The sequence below is a fragment of the Mastacembelus armatus genome, chromosome 6 (genome assembly GCF_900324485.2).
Source record: "Mastacembelus armatus chromosome 6, fMasArm1.2, whole genome shotgun sequence".
In the NCBI taxonomy this organism is placed as follows: Eukaryota; Metazoa; Chordata; class Actinopteri; order Synbranchiformes; family Mastacembelidae; genus Mastacembelus; species Mastacembelus armatus.
The window spans coordinates 23,193,512-23,212,747 of record NC_046638.1 but is presented as its reverse complement, the minus strand read 5'-3'; the positions used below and the strand labels follow the sequence as shown (position 1 = coordinate 23,212,747).

Sequence of the window (19,236 nt, the reverse complement as noted above, 5' to 3'; positions counted from 1 at the left end):
GTGTTTTACAATAAGCCTGATGCTGGCTGCATTTATAGGGTTCAAAGGAGACTGTTTTTACAGGCTGTGATGAAGCCACAGTAAAACAAGGAGGGGATTAAGCAGCAGATGGATGCTGGGAGAGATGGAGGAAGAACAGAGAGAGAAATGCCAAAAGTGCAGCATGGTAACATGGATATGCTCCACAAAGGGACAAGCTAAATAGATTAGTCAAAAACTTTGATTTTTGCGCACATAAATGTGCATAATCCATTTTTTGTATTATCATATAGAGCTGTCCTGTGCAAATCCTTCAGCTCTGCAGCTGTTGGTCTCTGCCCTCTGCTTTAAATACTTTCTGTTTTTCCACAGCTCCATTACCTGGTGTCCATCACCTATTCCACTCACAGTACAAGCAGGTTAATTTGCTGGTTAACAACCAAAGTGTTTCCTGTGTGCCAGAGATTTATTTTTCCTGATTGCCTTTAAAATTCTGCTTATCTTTGACTCCAGTGTCTCCCTCAGAGAGCTGTAATGGACTCCCCTGAGAAAGAACCCACTGCTCAGTGGGCCAACCAAGGCCCTTGGCCCCTGAGTAGAATACAACACGCACACACGCACACACACACGCACACACACGCACACACAGGCACACACACACACACACACACACACACACACACACACACACACACACACACACACACACACACACACACCCACACCACACCACCACACCACACCCACACCCACACCATGTCTGTTTTGTAATTTCTTGCCTTTTTTTCATCCAAAATGCTTATTTTCCCCACTGCCCCTTTCTACAACACATGCTAATGAGATGCTTTGTAAGGGCGTTAATTAGCGAGCTAGTCACTGATTGCTGTTCTTGTTTTTGTTGTGTGCGTGTGTGTGTGTGCGTGTGCGTGTGCGTGTGTGTGTGTGTGTGTGTGTGTGTGTGTAAGTGTGTGTGTGTGTGTGTGTGTGTGGCAGGAGGGTATTAATATGGCTGTGTGCCGCTGAGGAGAGTTCTGTCAGGGCCTGCTCTGGAACCAATTAGGCTAAAGCTCAGTGTCCACTGAGGCTGTTGGAAGAAAAAAGCCTGCTGCTTGCAATGTCAAACAGCAACATTAACACAGGCCAGAGAGGCAGAGCGAGACAGGCGGCCTAAGAGCCGATAAGCAGCGGTCACTCATACAGGCAGCAGATAGGAAAATCAGACAAAGAGCGCACTCATACCCTCTGTCACAAACACTCCACCTTCTCATACTGATACTCTTCCACTGTTTCTCCTGCTGTAGGATAAGATAACATCAAAATCAGTCACAGACAATGTTCCTTCTCAGGCATCTGCTAATTCAAATAGAGTGACTGCATTTTTAGTAGAGGAGAAAGGTCTTGAAAGACAGATGGAGAAAAGACAACCTGATAACCTGAAGATATTAGTACATAAATTGTACTAATTTCCCATCCATCCCTGATATACACGCTCTCTGATTCACACTGGTTTTTCCCTGCTCATAGCCTGTGATTTATAATCAGAATGTCACATGTTTATGCGTCATGGCCTACATATAGCACTGTGACATAGCAAGGCTCTGGATAAGCCCTACATTTTGTCTAGAGAACTACTTTGTTCCACGACTATGTTCATTAGGACACATTCACGTATCCAGTCCCATTTCTGTGTCACTCTCACTCTGCATTTAAGCAGAATCACACTTGTTAGCAGAGGAAAGGTGGTGTGCGTGTGTTGATGCATGTGTCCCTGCGTTTGTCCGTTTGCCCAGTGCATAACCTCCTGTGTCAGTCTGACAGGTCTTGAGCCCCGCTGGCCACCATGCCATGCCACGCTTCTCCTGCTGAGGCCAACAGGAAGTGACACATGTGAAATGCTGACCTGGTCAGTTGCAGCCCCCTCCAGGGCCTCAGGATGCTGCACTTTTAGTCATTCTTCCCCTCTCATCCCTTGCTCCCTGGCTCTTTGTTTTGTTTTACCCATCTTCTGAAAGGCCTCAAACGACTTCTGTCTCCCTCTGTTCAGCCTTCGGTTGCATACTACTTTTTCCCCTCTTCTTCGTTCTCCCAGAATGATTAAGGAAGTTGCAGCCCATTTCCCAGGTCAGTGAGCAGGTCTGTAACACTCTTCTCTTCTGCCAGAGAGCCTCGTAGATAATAGTTCATCATTTCTAGGTGTTATATCTTGCAGAATTTGAACTTGAGCTTGTTTTTGTTAATGTGATCTCACAGCCACCTTAAGTGTTATAATCACACAAACAAATGCAAGTTTAGTGTCATCCCTTTATGACCCCAAAACAAGACAACAGCTGATAAAACAAACCAGCACTTTTTCTAACCTGCTTTAATTACAACATACCTGTTCAAAGTAATTTAGGATGTTTGACATGGTGCACTTCCTTTCATTAAATAGCATATGCAAAGGTATTTTTTTTGCTTGTGGTTTTGCTGACACACCATTGTTAAAGCCCAGATAAATCCACTGGATATTGTTGTTGGTGATGTCGAAGATTGTTCTTAAGCAGCTCTAGAGCCCCTTTTCAGATTGTCCCCAGACTATAGCAATATTATACCTGCGCTTCCACCTCTCCCTCCTCTCTCAATCCTCTGCTCCAATCTCAGGTGCATCCACTGAATCATTGAAGGAGAGGTGACTCTCCCTTATTTCCAGGATGAGGCAGTGTGCAAATCGGTCTGTTTCTTTGCATATTTGCAGCATGCATCCACCTCTCCTGGGAGACTTTCTCATCTCTCTTTATTTACTTATTTATTTGTTTGTTTCCTGCATGCATTCTGTCTGTAAACTGGGAATAAAAAGGTCCCACATCCCCAACTATGTTCTACTATCAGCTTGGCTCTGAGGAGAGCAGAAGGGATGGATGGAATGAGGGTGGAATTGCGATATGTAAATTTGATGAGGAAACCCCTTTTTCCTCAAATTTATCCAGCTGTGATTCCACCAACTAGTGACCACACAAAGCTCTGGAACTACAATAGGGTTTACTGTAATATACCACTGAGGATTTCTTTACATTACACTGGTGACGGTTACAATGCAGCTTGTGGGAATACTAAAGGAGGGTTTGTGTAGTATAGACTGTTAGTATAAAAGTGTAAGAGTTGAATACCTTGAGGTTTTACAGTAGTAAGCATTTTTTTGTGTGTTTATGTGTGTGTGTGTGTGTGTGTGTGTGATAGAGAGATTGTGCAACTATGTAATACACTCCACAAGTACAGTATGTATGCGCGTGTACGTACGTGTGCATGCATATTACACACACCCATCCACATGGTGTGTATTTAAATGCTTGATTATGCATTTTGCATAGCTTTGGGACATGCATCACTCTTCCCAGACTGCTAATAAAGTGACCAGGGAAATGGGGAACCTAAATGAATCCTAAAGTGCCTGGCTTGCATTCCTCACTCCCTCACTCTCCCTTACTGCTCTGCTTAGTTATTCCAGCCCGTCGTGAAAAGCTGTGCTCCTCTCAGCTCTCCTCCTCCTTATGTCTGTCTACTATAGCCAGGTGCTCTGTCTCTTGAAGAGGTGTGGCCTGCTCCTAATTGCCTGGACCAGAGTGAACTATGGGCAAACGCTCTGTGTGAAGGAGCACCATGGAGGAATAATTTTGAATAAATCACATAGTTAGCCGGGTGGTATTTTCTGCTAAATAAGCAGTTCAGCAGCCGTCTCACATGGAGGTGTGAGCGTTAGAATGACGGGTCACTTGCCATAGGTCATGTTGGGGAGGATTTGAATGATTTAAATGATGTCACTGCCACTGAAGGGGACAGGTTGAGGAAGGATGTGTAAGGCAGCACCTCTTTGTTGTTTGAACCTGACAGACTCTCATCCTTCACTCTTTCACTCTCCCCTCTGATGGAGGGCTCATAGCCCTGGGACGAGGGCTTCTTATGATGAGAGAGGTGAGAGGTTGCTTGGATCTCTTTCACTCATTCTCTCTCTCTTTCTCTCTCTGCCAGCAGAAAATGTTTTTATTGAAGTCTGAGAAGTGCTGACCACAGAGAGACAAGTCCAGCGCACACTGTAATGTTTTAAATCAGGAGATGAGCCAGTTGTAATAAGCTGCAGCCAAATAGACTGAGGCTTAGTTGATGTCTGCCAAACAAGAAAACATAGTAATGTTAAATGCAGAAACCATCTGGCAACAGGCTATAACATTTATCAGCTATTACCCCCAGCTCTTTGAGCATCTTTTGCACAGTTTGAAATTAGCACGGGCTCCCAGATCTCATGATAAAGTTCATAGGAGATGCAGTAGGCTAATTAGATGTAATTCTGTGTTTGATGTCTCTGTAAGATTGAAATTGTCTGATGCTGTCTCTCATCATCGTTCACAACCCACAAAGAGTACATTCAAACATGAAATGGAAACTTAATGAGTATATGCGTGTCTATGTATGTGCATGTGTTTGGTGCCCCTCATATCCATGTCTGATTGTGTTTCACATATGAGAGAGAGGGAAAAATCAGAGAGGACTGTGTATGCAGTTTGTTGTCAGTTCTGGTGGAGGACAGAGGGGTTGTCTACTAATGAACAGACAAGTCAGCAGCTGTCAGCACGAACGTTCGGACACTGGAAATAACAATTTCCAATGTCACAACGATAAGGAATAACAGTTGCATATAACTATATCAGTATTTACTATTTTATTTATTTCTTTTTCATTAATTATATTCTCCCAAGTTGGTATTTTGCAGAGCCATGCAAATCATCTTTCTTGACTCTGTAATATGTCTTTTGCTGATGTGGCTGTATCTTGTGTTTTAGGATATCTCCTGCAGTCAGGTCTCATGGAATTGATATCAGTGAACTGCTCCAGGCATCCAAACAATCCTGCCCCAGGCACAGCTATCATTATTCTCTGGGAAGTTGTGTGTGTGTGTGTGTGTGTGTGTGTGTGTGCGTGCGCGCGTGCGCACGTGTGTGTGCGCGCGTGTGCGCGTGTGTATGTAGGCACATACGAGTATATGTGCATGTTTGTATGTGCTTTGACACAGAGTTAACACTAGTTTACAGCTTAATCAGTCTGTGTAACTGAATGCATATTTATCAGAGAAAATTCATGCTCAAAGAATCAGACCTCAGCCTATACATCATTATCTAACACACACACATGCACACCGTTGGATACACACACACACAGAGATCCACATTTCATTAGAGAGGCAGATTCAGGCAGCAGTAGATTAAAAACAACGTGTGTTTTTACAGGTCCATAAATCAAGCATGGGACGAGGGGGATTAATTTAGAGAACACCAGAGTTGTGGCGTAGTTGCCCTCACGTGACTAATGCTTAACTGCGATACTTTGATACACTGCCTTTTTATTAGTTTCATTCTCTCCTGCCCCATATCAATGATTATCTCTCAGCTCACATTTGACTTGCAGAGTAGGCTAGATGTTGTGTTCATTTTGGTTGAACATTTCGATGATGAAACAACTTCCCTAGCTAACCAGTGATTAAGCCAACACATTGCCAAATGATTAGGCCTACAGAACAGTATTAGCAGCATAATGAATCCTAATCTTTCACAGCTATGGTACATGGGATTGATCATCTGTCTAAAATGTAAATAAAGCACTTTATTTTTACACTTACACCTACTGTGTTTTGAATGGTAAAGCCTGGTCATAGTATTTTATTCTTTCCGTCTACTGAGCTGGATTTCCTGGCTGATGAAGAGTGGGGCTATTAATGTGTTATCGCGTGTGTTATTTGGGCTGCTCGTACTCTCAAAATGGTACCAATGTTTTAATGGCGTGTGAAGCACTCCTATAAAATGTTTTGTTGATCAGTGATGTTGGGATATAAATGCAGCATCAACACACCCACACATACACTCCCTCTTAATCTGTCCTGCAGCTGTTGTCTGAATGCCCGTTTTCATTTTCTTCTAAGGTTTAGCTGTGTGGTCATGTGTCTGTGTGTTTGTGGATGTGTAATCTCCACTTTCAGCCCTGTCTCTGTGTCATTGCTGGTCTCAGGCTAGAGAGCAGGTGTAATTTCCCTTGCACTAAAACCCCAACAAGTGGCACCAGGGGAGAGAGGAGCATATTACAGGTTCAAGCGACTCTACTCCCTTGGACTGCCGAGCACTACGGGCTCTCCTGACCTGTGACCAGGCACAGCCCGTGTGTGTGTGTTGAGGGAGGCTCAGGAGTGTTGGAGCTGCCTCGCTGTGATTCTTTCATAGTGTAAAGGCTTTATTAGCGGCTGGACCTGGTTGGGGGGCCACAGGGCAATATTATTTCTTGTGTTCCAGTTGAGAAATGAGCATGTGTGTATTTGTGTGTATGTTTGTGTGTGTGTTGGCATGTGTTTACTGTACAACTTTTAGATAACCAGCCATATATAGAGGCGGGTTAGAAGGTGAACAGGTGGGGTTAATATATCAAATAACTTTGTAATAAAACCTGCTGTAAACCAGTGAACACAGTTTAACCTTTAACACTGAACTCACTCAGAAACAGCACTATATGAAGACCACAGGGGCTGAGGACAAGGGCCCTTCTCTACTGTTAACTCCAGGTGCTGAACATGTGGCACACCCAATTGTGTAACTGGATATATGAAAAAATGAACACACCGTATACCCAGTGCTACACTGAGAAAATAAATGCCTAAGCAGTATGCATGAGGCTGTAGTTGGTGCATTATATGGAGTTTGTATAGTGGCATCTTTTTATTGACATTAACAAGAGCAGAAATACACAAACAAAAGTTTAAGGAGGAGACAGTGTGTTTGTGACAATTTCATACTACGTTTTTGGTGTGGTTGCAAAAAAAAAGGCCTTAATTGCTACCAGCATTTAGGGTATCATTAGCTGGGCATCTCCTGCTCTCTACTAGATCTGGATCTAGTTTACAGTCAGATAAACCCCCCCTCTATTTTCTCCCAGTGAAATGTGCTGTATGTAAAATATTAATATCAAAGCATACATCCAGCCTTTTTCCTGATCAGTCACCTGTAACACTCTAGTTCTATACTGCAAAAAGAAGCAACAGTGTTTCATTATTTTGACGTCTTCTAAATGGACAATCAACTCGTGAGGGTGTTAACTTTTGGCTGGGGACATATTGATTTAGCCTCAGTCTTCTTCTAGCTACACCTAACCGTCTTTTAAGGAGAGGAGATTGTTTTAGTACACCTCTACATATTTAAACACATAAATCTGCACCTGTTGTTGTAGCATCACTAAGAAGGTGGGGATTGCAAATGGTTGGCTAGGTCAGAAGAAAGGATTTTAAGTCTTATTGGGATTTGACGAAGCAAGTGGAGAAGTTACTTCTAAGTTAGCTCTACTTGAATGTCCACCGAGCTTCTTCTCCCTCTTTATTTCCAGTGGCATCCTGTGATACATGGAGAGCTGCTACAGGACAGAATAATTTGACAGACCTTTGTCATTCCTACAGGTCTGTCAGTGGCAGTGAACAGTGAACAGAGTTAATTGGTGCCTCTCATCTCCTCTGAAGGGCATTGCTGCCTATTAATACAGTGTCATGATAAATTAGCCCAAATAAAACTCTACACACCACAATGAGTAATGAGCTTATTCCTGTGTGTGTGAGTACATGTGCACTTGGATGTTTCCTTGAGTGAGTCTGCCTCATTAATTTTTGGTAACCAAATCTCCATTATGTTTGAATGAATGACCAAGATGAGCCAGCCAGGGACAGAAAGAGGAGTGGACCGATGGGTGACAGAGAGGAAAAATCATGAGATGAAAGAAAAAGTGCAGAGTATGGGTGAGGTGGCAAAGGAAGAGAGTAAAGAGACGAGTGGGGGGGGGGGGGTTGCGAGGATGCTCATCTATTACATCTCTCAGCGGCCCAGGGGTCGGCTTCAGCAAGACTGATTCAGAGTGATCAGGTTTGGACTCTATCTCCCATAAATCCTGGCATGTGACGCTGATGGATGTCGGCCATAAAGCCTCCCGCTCTGGCATGTGGAGAGCAACATGGAGAACCATGGGAAAATGTGAGTGCTCCAGGTTAATGTCAACGAGGCCTGGGAGTGAAGAGGGGATGATGGAGAGAAGGGAAGACAGGGAAAGCCAGATTAGAGGTGTACAGAGGGGCATTGAGAAGAATGAGCAGGCCAAGAGCAGAATGTGAAGAGAGTTTGTGGGAACACTGTAACAGAATTTACTGTGACATTGCAATAATTCAGCTGTCATCATACTGGTTCAAACCCATGTTGCTTGGAGTGTAGTGAATAGTCTCAACCCATCTGTAAGCGATGAAGACACCTAAATATCTTTCCTGACACTCATTTTGTAATTTATTTCCTCACATGTGCAAAGCTTGGTAATAAGCTACATGGCTCTATCTCAATGTGTGACAAGAGTATTGGTGTGTTTTTGTAGTGTAATTAATGCTGTGTGTCTTTTCATTTATTCTGTTATTATATGTCTATGTGGTGTTTGATGCATGACCGAGATGAATATAGCTCATTAAAAAAGCCTTGTGATTAGAATAGGGCTAAATACAGGAACTGCCGACCTGGCTAGACAGGAAATGTAGACATGTATACTTCCTCATTAACAGAGCCCCATTTGGGCAATAAAGTACCCTCCCAATGTGCACAAAGAAAATGCCCTGATTAGTGGGGTGGAGGGGCATTGCTGCCCTAATGAAGGCTTCCCCCACAGTCATTTATGATATTGGTATGGGTGGTATGGTGACTAGGCCTATGGGAAGAGCTGACTTACAGAGATATGGATGTGAGATAACAGATGCAGTGCGTTTGTATGGATGGGAGAGATGAGAGGGCCAGGGGAACGCATATCCACAACTCATTTCCAGGAGTCAGTTTTACTAGGTTGCGGCTAATGGAGATGAGCTTGTGTTGAGAGCCAGGGGAGACGCTGATTTTATATAAAATCAAAAGACGTCTGAGAGCAGCAAGGGGGTGTGTGTGTGGTCAGGTTGTGCTCACTTTGTTCTGCTGCCTTACCAAGTGGATTCTTACATGCTGACCACCTTTTCTCCTAAAAGCATTCTCTCTTCAGCTGAAAAAGAAGTGATTGGAGAGTGACATCACTCATCTGTGTTAACATGCTTGAATTAACATTTTAATGAACCAAAATCTGATTCCACATTATGTGTTTGTTTCAATCCTGCACAGGAAGACTTCAGTCCAGATTTGTTGAGGTTGTGTTTTGAGGATAACCTGAATATTTTTGTGCCTTTCATTCAGTTACAGACCTTTGAAAGCAGCAGAAACATTCAGAGTAACTTCAATATTTTAGGGGAGCTGGAAACTGTAAATAGTCACAGTTTTTTGCTTCAACATCCATGTGTAGAAATAGTTATTATGTGGGCCAGATAATAGTTTTTATATAGATTTTATGAGGCTTTGTTTTTTGTTACCAGCAGTATTTTTGCATACCTTCCATTTGTTACAGTGGTTCAAAAACAGCATGGAAATCCTCACTATTGTATTAATGCCAGTCACTGAATGAGCATTACTTTTTATTAAGATATCAGTAAGAATCTGATATTGGACTGTTTTCTGCTCTGAATTTGTCTTGGTGGGGAAAATAAACTTAGACTGTAAGGCCTATGTGCAGATTCTTCAGACAAACTAAGCCTCTACCCAGTGCTGTGTCCTCCACTCGGCTTTCTCATTTTCCCACTTTTCTTGTCGCACCCCCATCACTCCCCCACCATCACCACAGGAGCTACCTGAGGCCCTTGTGTCCACCTCATTCATCACCTTGGTTTGATTCCTCTGCTTTGAGAGAGGGAGGGAAAAAAAGAAAGAGTTGAGGAGGAAGATTCAGAGAAAGCCCTCTTCTGTTCTCCCTTTTTCTTTTCTACAGTGCCTCCCTTCCTTCAGTGTGTGAGGGAGAGATGAATGCAGCCAGTGGAATTAATTGCACCCCGTTACTGAAGATCAGCAAGTTTGCACTGTTGGCGTGCTGATCTGCCATATGGTTGCCCACTAGGTGAACACTTTGATTAATGTTGCCCACTCCCCAGCTTTTTTTTCCACTAATATTTGATTCTGATAACTGAAACTCAGCTCCTCAGTTTCAGAGTGTCTCTATCTTCTGTCCTCACTCTCCTTCTGTTTTTTTTTTTAAGTCTCTTCCTCTGCTCACCTGAGCCATCTGCTTTCGCAGGCAAAGTTTGATTTTCAGTGTTGCCTTCTCTTGTTTTCCTACAAGCTTTGCTTACGAAGACTTTGTGCAATGTGACATCCGTGCAGATAGTGTGGGGTTTAGAGTTTCAGTGAGATTAGAGGCAGAAGGAAAAGCCAGAGTGGGTTTGTGTTGGGGAAAAGCTTGGAGCTATGGCTACGTGTCCTTCGCAGTTGATTAGGCCCCTGGTGTGTTGAGTGTTTCTCTATTAGCCTTTTCAGCCTCTCTTCTTCTACTCTGCACAGTGACTACCTCTACCCTAGAGGTCTGAGACACACACACACATACGCAGGTGCGGATATACACGCACGCCATGCAAACAGTCAGATAGGACGTTGTGTAGGTGTCCAGGCAGTAACAAGGACGTGAACAGATGCTGGAGTCACAATATCAATAGGGCTGAGTGTAGGTAATAATACCTTAGCAGGGTTCAGCCATGAGACGGTGCTAACTAGAGAGGCAACTCTCAAGTGGAGCATTCACTATCTGCAAATCACACAAAGTAGGTGTGTGTGAGTGTGTGCATGTTTGTATTTTTGTGGGTGCGCATACTCCCATTACATGTTAGAGACAGCCTGTTTTTGCTGCAGGGGAGCAGTGGGATGGTGTCAGTGCCATCATCAACTCAGAGATAAAATGTTCTCAACCTAAGGTCACAAGTTCAAATTTGTTTTCTTTTTTCTGCTGTTATAATGAGGCAGCAGTACAGAACTCTATGCAGACATCTATGCTGGAACATCTATTACAATCACTCGGGTGCTTTGTTTTCTCTCTGTTTTATGGCTTGTTCCCGCTGCTTGTCTATTTTGGTCTTCCTCGGTCTTGTTAAGTGCTGCCATTCTCCTGTGTTTGGATGTGGCCCAGAGGGCCCTTAGCGAGACCATGGGCTGGGAATGAGCTGTGAGCCCCAGCCAGGGGGTGCCCACAGTAGGCTACCAGTCCCACTAAATCTCCCTGATTACCTGGGGTGGCTGTGGTGTGATGGGGGTGTTACCAAGGTGGTTGGCTCTCCAAAGAGTCTGATTGAGATGCAAATGGCAGCCATAACTCAGAGGTAATGCAGACCTGAGCACCCTTTGCCTCGTCCGTTCCTGCTCACCTCACTCTCTCATTGTTCCCCATTTACTCCGGCATAGGAGGAGAGACTGTTATTGTCCCAGGATAAAGTTAGATATTTATCACAGTGTAAGAGAGGGAGGGGGGCTAAGGTGTTATGGTGGGAATTGAGGAGAATAAGGAAGTGTGAGCATGCAAATTGAGAGTGGTTTGGATTAGGGAAAGCAGTGCATAGACTCCTGTAGCTGACCACACCATCATACATATAGACTTACCTGAAAACCTGAAAAGTCTGCTCCTGTTTCTTGGAATGAACAGATGGACACAATAAAGGGTGAGGGACTCAGCTTTCCAATAGAAAGGTGGAATGAACATGGGGAGAGGAGGGGGAGGAGTAATTGCACAGTCCTTTGCTGAATTGTTCTGTGGATGCAAATTTAAATCCCTCCTATTATTTTAATAATCTGCCTTTTACTGCTTGTGCTCGGATCATTTGTTTGCAAACCAGGTTATTTGGAGAGGGAGGCTCGGGGGTAATTTCATGCTTTGGAGCATTTATATCTATAACTTAATGAGGAGAGGGCCTGTTGTTTCCTGGTAATACACTGCTAGAGGGGAGCAAACTTTTTATTCTCCGTTTAGGGTACTGTTAGAGGGCAATAATGTGGGATTACTCTGATGGAATTAAGGAGCAAACTGAGGAGAGACCTAATGCAGCTTTGGGCGATAGAGTAAACTTAATACTGATGTTTCATTCAGGGTTTTTTAGGTTCATGGGGTGTACTATAGGAGATGGACCTTCCCATTTGCCCATCACAATAAGCTACAGAAATTTCTTCAAAGATTTCAGACTTAAACATCCTCAATTCCAAGCTGCTGCCTACTGGGGCTCAGTTTATTTTTACCCTCAGGTACATTTTCTTTTGTTTCTCAATCATCTAAAGTTCCTGAAATGTTTATGCAACAGATAAAAATGTAGTCTGCGTATCAGCTTATAAAATCCAGATCTGTCTCCTGCTTAAAGTCAGTTTGGGCCAGGACAGGGAGTCGGTCTAGTGTCCCAACCCAACTCGATTTAACACAACCTTATTACATTTAGCTCTGAAACAAAAGGAAGACTCCCATCTACAGAAAGCAGCTCACAGTCTTGTGAGATGATCGGGATTGTTAATGTAGTTACCCCCTTTTCAGCGGAGCCAAAGATGTCATAGGATGGAGTGATAGAGGGAGAAAGTGTGTGTCCATATCTCATTGTCCACTGCCTTTCCTCCTCTTCTTCTTTCCTTCCTTCCTTCTTGCTGTCATTTCTTTGCTCCTCTGTTCCCTTGTGAAGGACTCCTCTCCCTGCAAATTGAATTGGACTGCATGAATTAACACGATAATTCAATTTGTTTACAAGGCATCATTTATTCTCTGTCAGGCCAGTACTCCGTTGACAGTCGGTGGCTCACTGACCCCGACCTTTGCTGAGGTCACATGACACATTTATTACATTGTTCAACAGGAGTCTTTCAGGCTATTATCAGATGACAAGAGGCTACAGATGCTTGAGAATCCTATTATTCAAATATGTGTAGCACTGTAACAGAATGCAAAACCACAGGGCCATGGTAGATCATGTAAAGGTGCCTAGACAACTACAGTTGGTAGTAGTAATAGTAATAATAATAATAATAATAATCAGCATCATTAGCATCAGCATTCAATTATTTCTCTGTTCCAACCAGTGCTATCTCAGTATCACTCCTCAATGGTTTCTTCCCGGAGAAGAAAAGATGTTTTATCCCAGGGAAAGAGAAGAAAAGCCACAATCTCTTGTATTTCTAGGCTAAACTATTGTGACAAGGAAAATAGTAAGCAGTTTAGAATATTGCCAAACAAAAGAGCTTTTAATCAAAGTGCATACCAGACCCTGCGGAGTGTAAAACACTCCCTCATCAAAAGGCCTATTATACACTTACTCACATCAAAGACCTTCATGTTTCTTAATTGCCAGATTTTTTTTCTTATTCAATTATGTTATGCTTATGTTTTTATAAAGCTGATACAAGAAGGGCTTGGGTAACCAAGTCAAAGGAGCTTAATTTATCATCTCTATACAGCGATGTGTGTTCAGTACAGCAGTGTACATATGTGTACCTGTGTGCATTCCCGCAAGTGTGTTTGGTACTTTACCAGCCCTCCAGATACTAAGATGATACGAGGCATGAGTATTTCAGAAGAGATTAAACAGTGTAAAACTAGCAGGTTTAGATAAAGCAATCACATTATTGCCGCACTTGAAAAGAACATATTATTCCGTACTTGAGAGAGTTGAGCTTTATTGCTGACACTTCCAAATTGAAAGTTGTACATACTGTATAAGTGCATAGGGTCTAGGAGTTCCTCTTCAACTTTATTGTTATCCAAACACAACATAATCAGCGTCTAAGACTGTGTGTGCCATTCACCCAGAAGTCAGTCCCAGTGCAGAACTGCAAAATAAGCTTGGTGTAAATATGTAATTGCCAGTGCTTATTCTGAGATCTGAAATATTAGGGAGCAATATGGATTGCATTAAAATCCTGGTTGTTAGGGGTATCGGTTACACTGAAGACATGCAGAGAAATGTGCAATGTCTGCGAATCTGGCGGAGATGGAGTGGGTGAGATAAGGGGGGAGATAGGAGAGGAGGGTAAGGAAATGCAGAGGAAGAGACAGGGAGGAAGAGGAGAGTAAGATGAAAACCTTCTCATGTCTTTCTAAGAACATACACATTATTTAAATCTCCATTTTTTTAATGTAAATCTCATCAGGCTCTGCTGGACGACGAAGGTGGGAAGTGAGGCGGAGCTGGAGATACACACATACACACAGAAAAACAGAGAACATCTTTAGAATATAACATCGATATGAATGAAAGTTGGATGTTATATAAAATGCAGTTACACACAAAACACTTTTAAAATGATTTCAGCTGCCCTTTGCCTTAATGAAAAAACGGCCTGTGGATTATTTTGAGTGTTGGATGTTGTATGGTGTAGGTGTACGTTTGTATGTGCCTGTGTATGTGTGTGTTTGTTAGGAATCTGATATCTTCCTCAGGCCCCATGGCCCTGGTCTGTTTGCATCCGAAAAGCAAGCTCTGCAATTATGATGACCGCCCTGTCCTTTTCATTTCCCATCTCTGTTTCTCTCTCTCCTCTCTCTCAGGCTCTCACACTCTCTTTGATTTTCTCCCTCTCTGACCTGTTTGTCTTTCTTCAGGAAAAGGAAAGAAATTCTTATTTAGATAATAACAGGCCAAAATATAAACTCTTCTTTCACTTTGTGTGCAGTTTTTGTAATGATACACCTGTACAGTCACCTCTGTCTACAATGTTGTGCCTCAGAATTGCTCGAATTGTTCTCACAATTTAGCAGATGTGGGGTTCTGAGGATTTGTATCATTTGCAATAAATTTTTATATAAATGTTTTATCCAGTTGATTAAAATTGTAATATTACATTTGCTCTTCTTTTCCTATTTATAATGTTCTTGACTTGTTCTGAACACCTGTACTGTTCTTCACTTGAGTATTGCTATTTACAGCAAAGCATTGTTCTTTTTACACCACGAAATTTATTTGACAGTTAAAGTTAATAGTTACATTGCAGATAAAGATTTTGAAAACCTATAATGAGCATATAAAATATAATGCATCACTTAAATTAAATTACACAGCAGTATATAGAATACTTAAAATCACTTCACCTTGACCAGCCATGATATTAAAATTCTGCTTACATGTTAATGCAGCAGTCTTAACAATCATATAATATAGAATGTAATTATCAAGCTAAGGCAATTTGTCTGTGCTTTTTGTTTGTTTAAAATACATAATGTTGATAATTGCTAATATAATTTGCTGCATTTGGTATTTTTGTTTTGTGGTACTCAACTGAAGGAAACAAATTCTTCCTCCACCACTGGTTATCTCGAGTTATTTCCCCATTTTTTCTTTTTCAATCCTCTGTCCTGCATGTTCACTGTTGTTCTGCAGGCTCTACACGGCTTCTTGACAGATTTGAGATTAAATGATTGAAATTCTACCTAATTAATGTGTTTCATTAATTAGAGTCACCAATGCTGTGTTTGCTAACATGGCCCAGAAATAGCCTTAACCGAGGCCTGGCCTTTACTCTTTACTCCCTTTGTGTGTGTGTGTGTGTGTGTGTGTGTGTGTGTGTGTGTGTGTGTGTGTGTGTGTGTGTGTGTGTGTGTGTGTGTGTGTGTGTGTGTGTGTGTTACCCCTGATGCCCGTGTTGAGAATATCAGCACGTATGTCTCTCATTCTCCATGTTTCTCATCTGGAAAATCATCCATGTCCTTCCTTCCCCTTTCCCATATCTGCCCCTGCAATTGCTTGATTTATAACTTGATTTCAGGAAAGGGAAAACCTGTAGATTATCCAGCTTTCATTAGGGGGGAAAAACCCAGTCCGTGTCAGAGAAAGAAGAAATCAATTTAATACAGACTTAACTGGAGGAAATTGCATATTCTCCCTGTATGTGCTGAACAGGCACTTTCTCTTCCTCACCAGAGACCTGCCTCCCTATTAATTGCAGTGTGTGTGCATGCCAGTGAACAATTGGATGCGTATGTGTGTGTGCATTTGTTTGTTTGTGTGTGTTTGTGTTTGTAATGTGCATAGCGTATGCATTCATTTGTGTGTTAGGTGCTTGAATGCATGTTCCCTGAGTGTGAATTTGGTCTCTTTGTCTGCATGTGGAGATCAGTTCTCAGGCCTGTGGTGAAGCGCCCAGCCAGATGTGTTTGTTTCCTTATTTGTAGTGCATGTGCTTTCGTTGCACGTGGTGTGTGTCCATATTTCTCTAATGGAGTACGGCGTGTGTATAAGCGCAAGTGACTTAGCCAGGTGGAGAGGAGATTGGTTGGTATTTATGAACAAATGTCATAATTGTGACAGGATGATATATGACCAGCACATTCCACAGTGCCCCCCACCCCCTTCCTTTTCTTTTTTTCTTTCGCTAAAAATATATCTATGATAAAATACAGTATTAAAAGCTGATGACCAATTTAGTGTGGCGTGTTGCGGACAAGGTCATAGAGATCTGAGTTCCTCTGTGTTCCTCCCTCCGAGGCCTGTTCTAATCTACAGAGCAAGAAGAAGGGCTCAAAGTCATTTCTCTAATTGCTTTTATAAGGTGCCCTTTTCACATGGTGTCTCCCCTGCTCATTCACTTTCACTGCCATTACACACCTTACCCCCACACCTGCTGGTAAAAACACTCAATACTGCTGCCTCTTTGAACTGATATCAGGTATTTTGTATTGACAGGGAGTGATAGAAACCACACCACACTATATAAAAATACCATCGGTTTCCCCTTCTGTTGACTGAGGTCTGCAGGTTAAGTGTTTGGTAGTTATGGGGGTACTTTGGATTTCTGTGAACTATAACAGGAGTTTGGGGGGGGGGGTCAGGCGGCAGCTGCAGGAGGTTGTGGAAGATGGAAATGGTTGAAGTGTGAGAGGGAAGCCTGAGAAATATATGGGAAAGGGTGAGGGGGGATGAGATTGAGCCCAATGCATTAAGACAGTGTATTATTTGGCGGTTCCACTTGCTTGCATCCATTAGGGGTGGCTGCTGTGCTATTAAAGGGGTCAGCGAGGTGTGTGTACCTGTGTGTGCGTGTACTTGAGTATGCCTACATGTGTGTGTTTTAAGAGTTGGTAGAGTAGCCCATCATCTTCTTGAACAGGATGGGACTCCCCTGATCTAATATCTCTTCATTTTATTGGATTGGATGGCCCCAGTTATAATTATATTAGATCTTTTCCCTGTCCACCCCCCACTCTGTCACCATCTTTCTACACACAAGTGACCACATCATTCCCAGCACACGTGGAAAACACCAGGAGAGATGAGGAGAACCAACTCCCACACCTCACACAGGCACATTCCTTCCCACCATCCTCCTTTGGTTCTTCCTGTTGACAGTCATGAAGGTCATTGTCATGTTACAGACAGCTCTTGGGTTGATGGCTGTAGGTGGAGGCAGAAGGTGAGGGCTGGTGGCAGGAGTAGAGAGCTGAGGGCTGAGACCCATGTTATGCTCATTGTGACCTTGTTGCTTTTTACATAAAATGCATGCAGTTCTATTGTGGATGTGCACGTATTAAGATGGACACACAGTTGTCTCAATTTCTACTTTTCAGACCATAAAGTTTATTTACATGTCTGCTTAATTCATAATTAGCCTTTTGCATTTAGATGGAGCGATAGGTTGTGTGTAGCTGGGGGCTGTAAGCTCTGTCACCCCGAGCCGAGCTCCGTGGTGTTGCACACTCAGCGATTACTCCGGAGTTAACCAGAGAGGCTTCGCTGCTTCTCACTTTTCCTTCGCCCTTGAAGAGACCAGGAGTTGTCAGGGTCCTCATAAAAACCCTGAACGATTGCGTCCATGCGTTCTACCTCTCTTTTTCTACCCTTTTTTTCCCCCTCTTCTCCTTCCAAAACCTGGCCATCTGTCTAATTGTTCACCTCCATCGCTTTAATGCTTTTTACATGCTTTTCTCCCCTCTTTCCAGGCAATAAACTTTATTTTCTTCGCAAGACTTCAATCTGCAGGGGGAGGGTAGGTGGGCAGGCGGGCAGGCAGGCTGCTCACCTTCTCCCTGCTGGATTTGCTCCAGTGCCCCCCACTCCCCCCACCCCCTTCTTTCAACCCCCCTCTATCCTCCCTCTGGTCTCCCATTACTCCATCTCTCCTTTCCTTTCCGCCCCCTGTCTCTATAGAAGGGGATATGTGTTCGTCAAGCTGACACCTGCTCTCATCTTCTCTGCTGGTCCTACACACATGGAGGGCTACCCTGTCGAGGAGGCCTTATACTGACCTGTTAATTATCACGTGGCTGCATGCTCTGACCTTGTTTGGATTAATGTCTAATTTTTCTCACTGTAAAATTCAATTCTCCATTTCTTCATTCTCCAGATGAAGGCACATTTACATCCTGACATTTTATATCCTGTCACTCATTCTTCCTTCATATTTTCACACAAATTCCTGATGACTAAATACACTTTTTACAGCTATGTCCTGTGTATACACACTGTGTTAGAGTGGCTGGAGTGTAAATGTGTATTACACATACAAGTCATTAAATTAGACAGTTGTCTCATCTCACCTGTGATTACTGCTGTGTGGCGATCATATAAGCAGGTACCCTATAATCATATCTATAATAGCCATAATAAGCCTTTAATGCTTTGTAATAGCACCCATATAATGGTATAGAGTAGCATCAAGAGAATAATTCAAGCATAGATAATGGTGTGATGGCATGGTTTTACCCTTGAGTCACAACACTGAATATGTTGTGTGCATGTGTGTGGGTGCATATGTGCCCGTGTATGAATGTATAAATACACCCCGGGGCAGTTATGGTGCCTGTAAAATGCCTGAAGAATCATATTTCCATCAGAAGGCGCTCTTAACCCTTTCTTGTTTTTTTTTTTTTTTTTTTTTTTTGTGCTCAATGCTCCATGGAGCGTCCTTACTGTGAGTGTCATGTACACTTAGCTCTGCGGAGACAGACACACAGAGGGAAGGCATTCCCATATGATGCCTACAGAGTGGAGATCAGATCATTGGAGTAGGCTGACAGGGGAGCAGCAGCAGCAGCAGTGGTGTTGGTGGATGGAGAGCTGAATACTCCTCCGGGGTGTAATGTGAGTTGACACTATTCCTCAGGGATGGTGGGCAAGACGAAGAGGAGAGGTAGCACCAGGAAAAACTGGTGCTTCTGAACCTGGAGTCCACCTGGGAGTCCTGGCTGCTGTATCTGAGTTCTTTTCCCCTTCCAGCATGAGGGATGAGTGTAATGGACCGCTGAACGCAACATGCTCCACCTCAGTTCTTGCTGCACGCACCCGTTCAAACATACACCCAGGTTCCGCGTGAGTGTGTATGTTGAAAAAAGACTGAACTGGGGTTGTCTGTTGAGAGGGCCTGTGCTGAT

General features: G+C 43.1%; 1 protein-coding gene across 4 annotated transcripts in view; it reads left to right on the top strand.

Moving 5' to 3' along the window:
• The window catches only part of wwox (WW domain containing oxidoreductase), a 122,343-nt gene that overhangs the window by 12,469 nt on the left and 90,638 nt on the right, over positions 1-19,236 (top strand). The gene's annotated exons all lie outside the window — the stretch shown is intronic.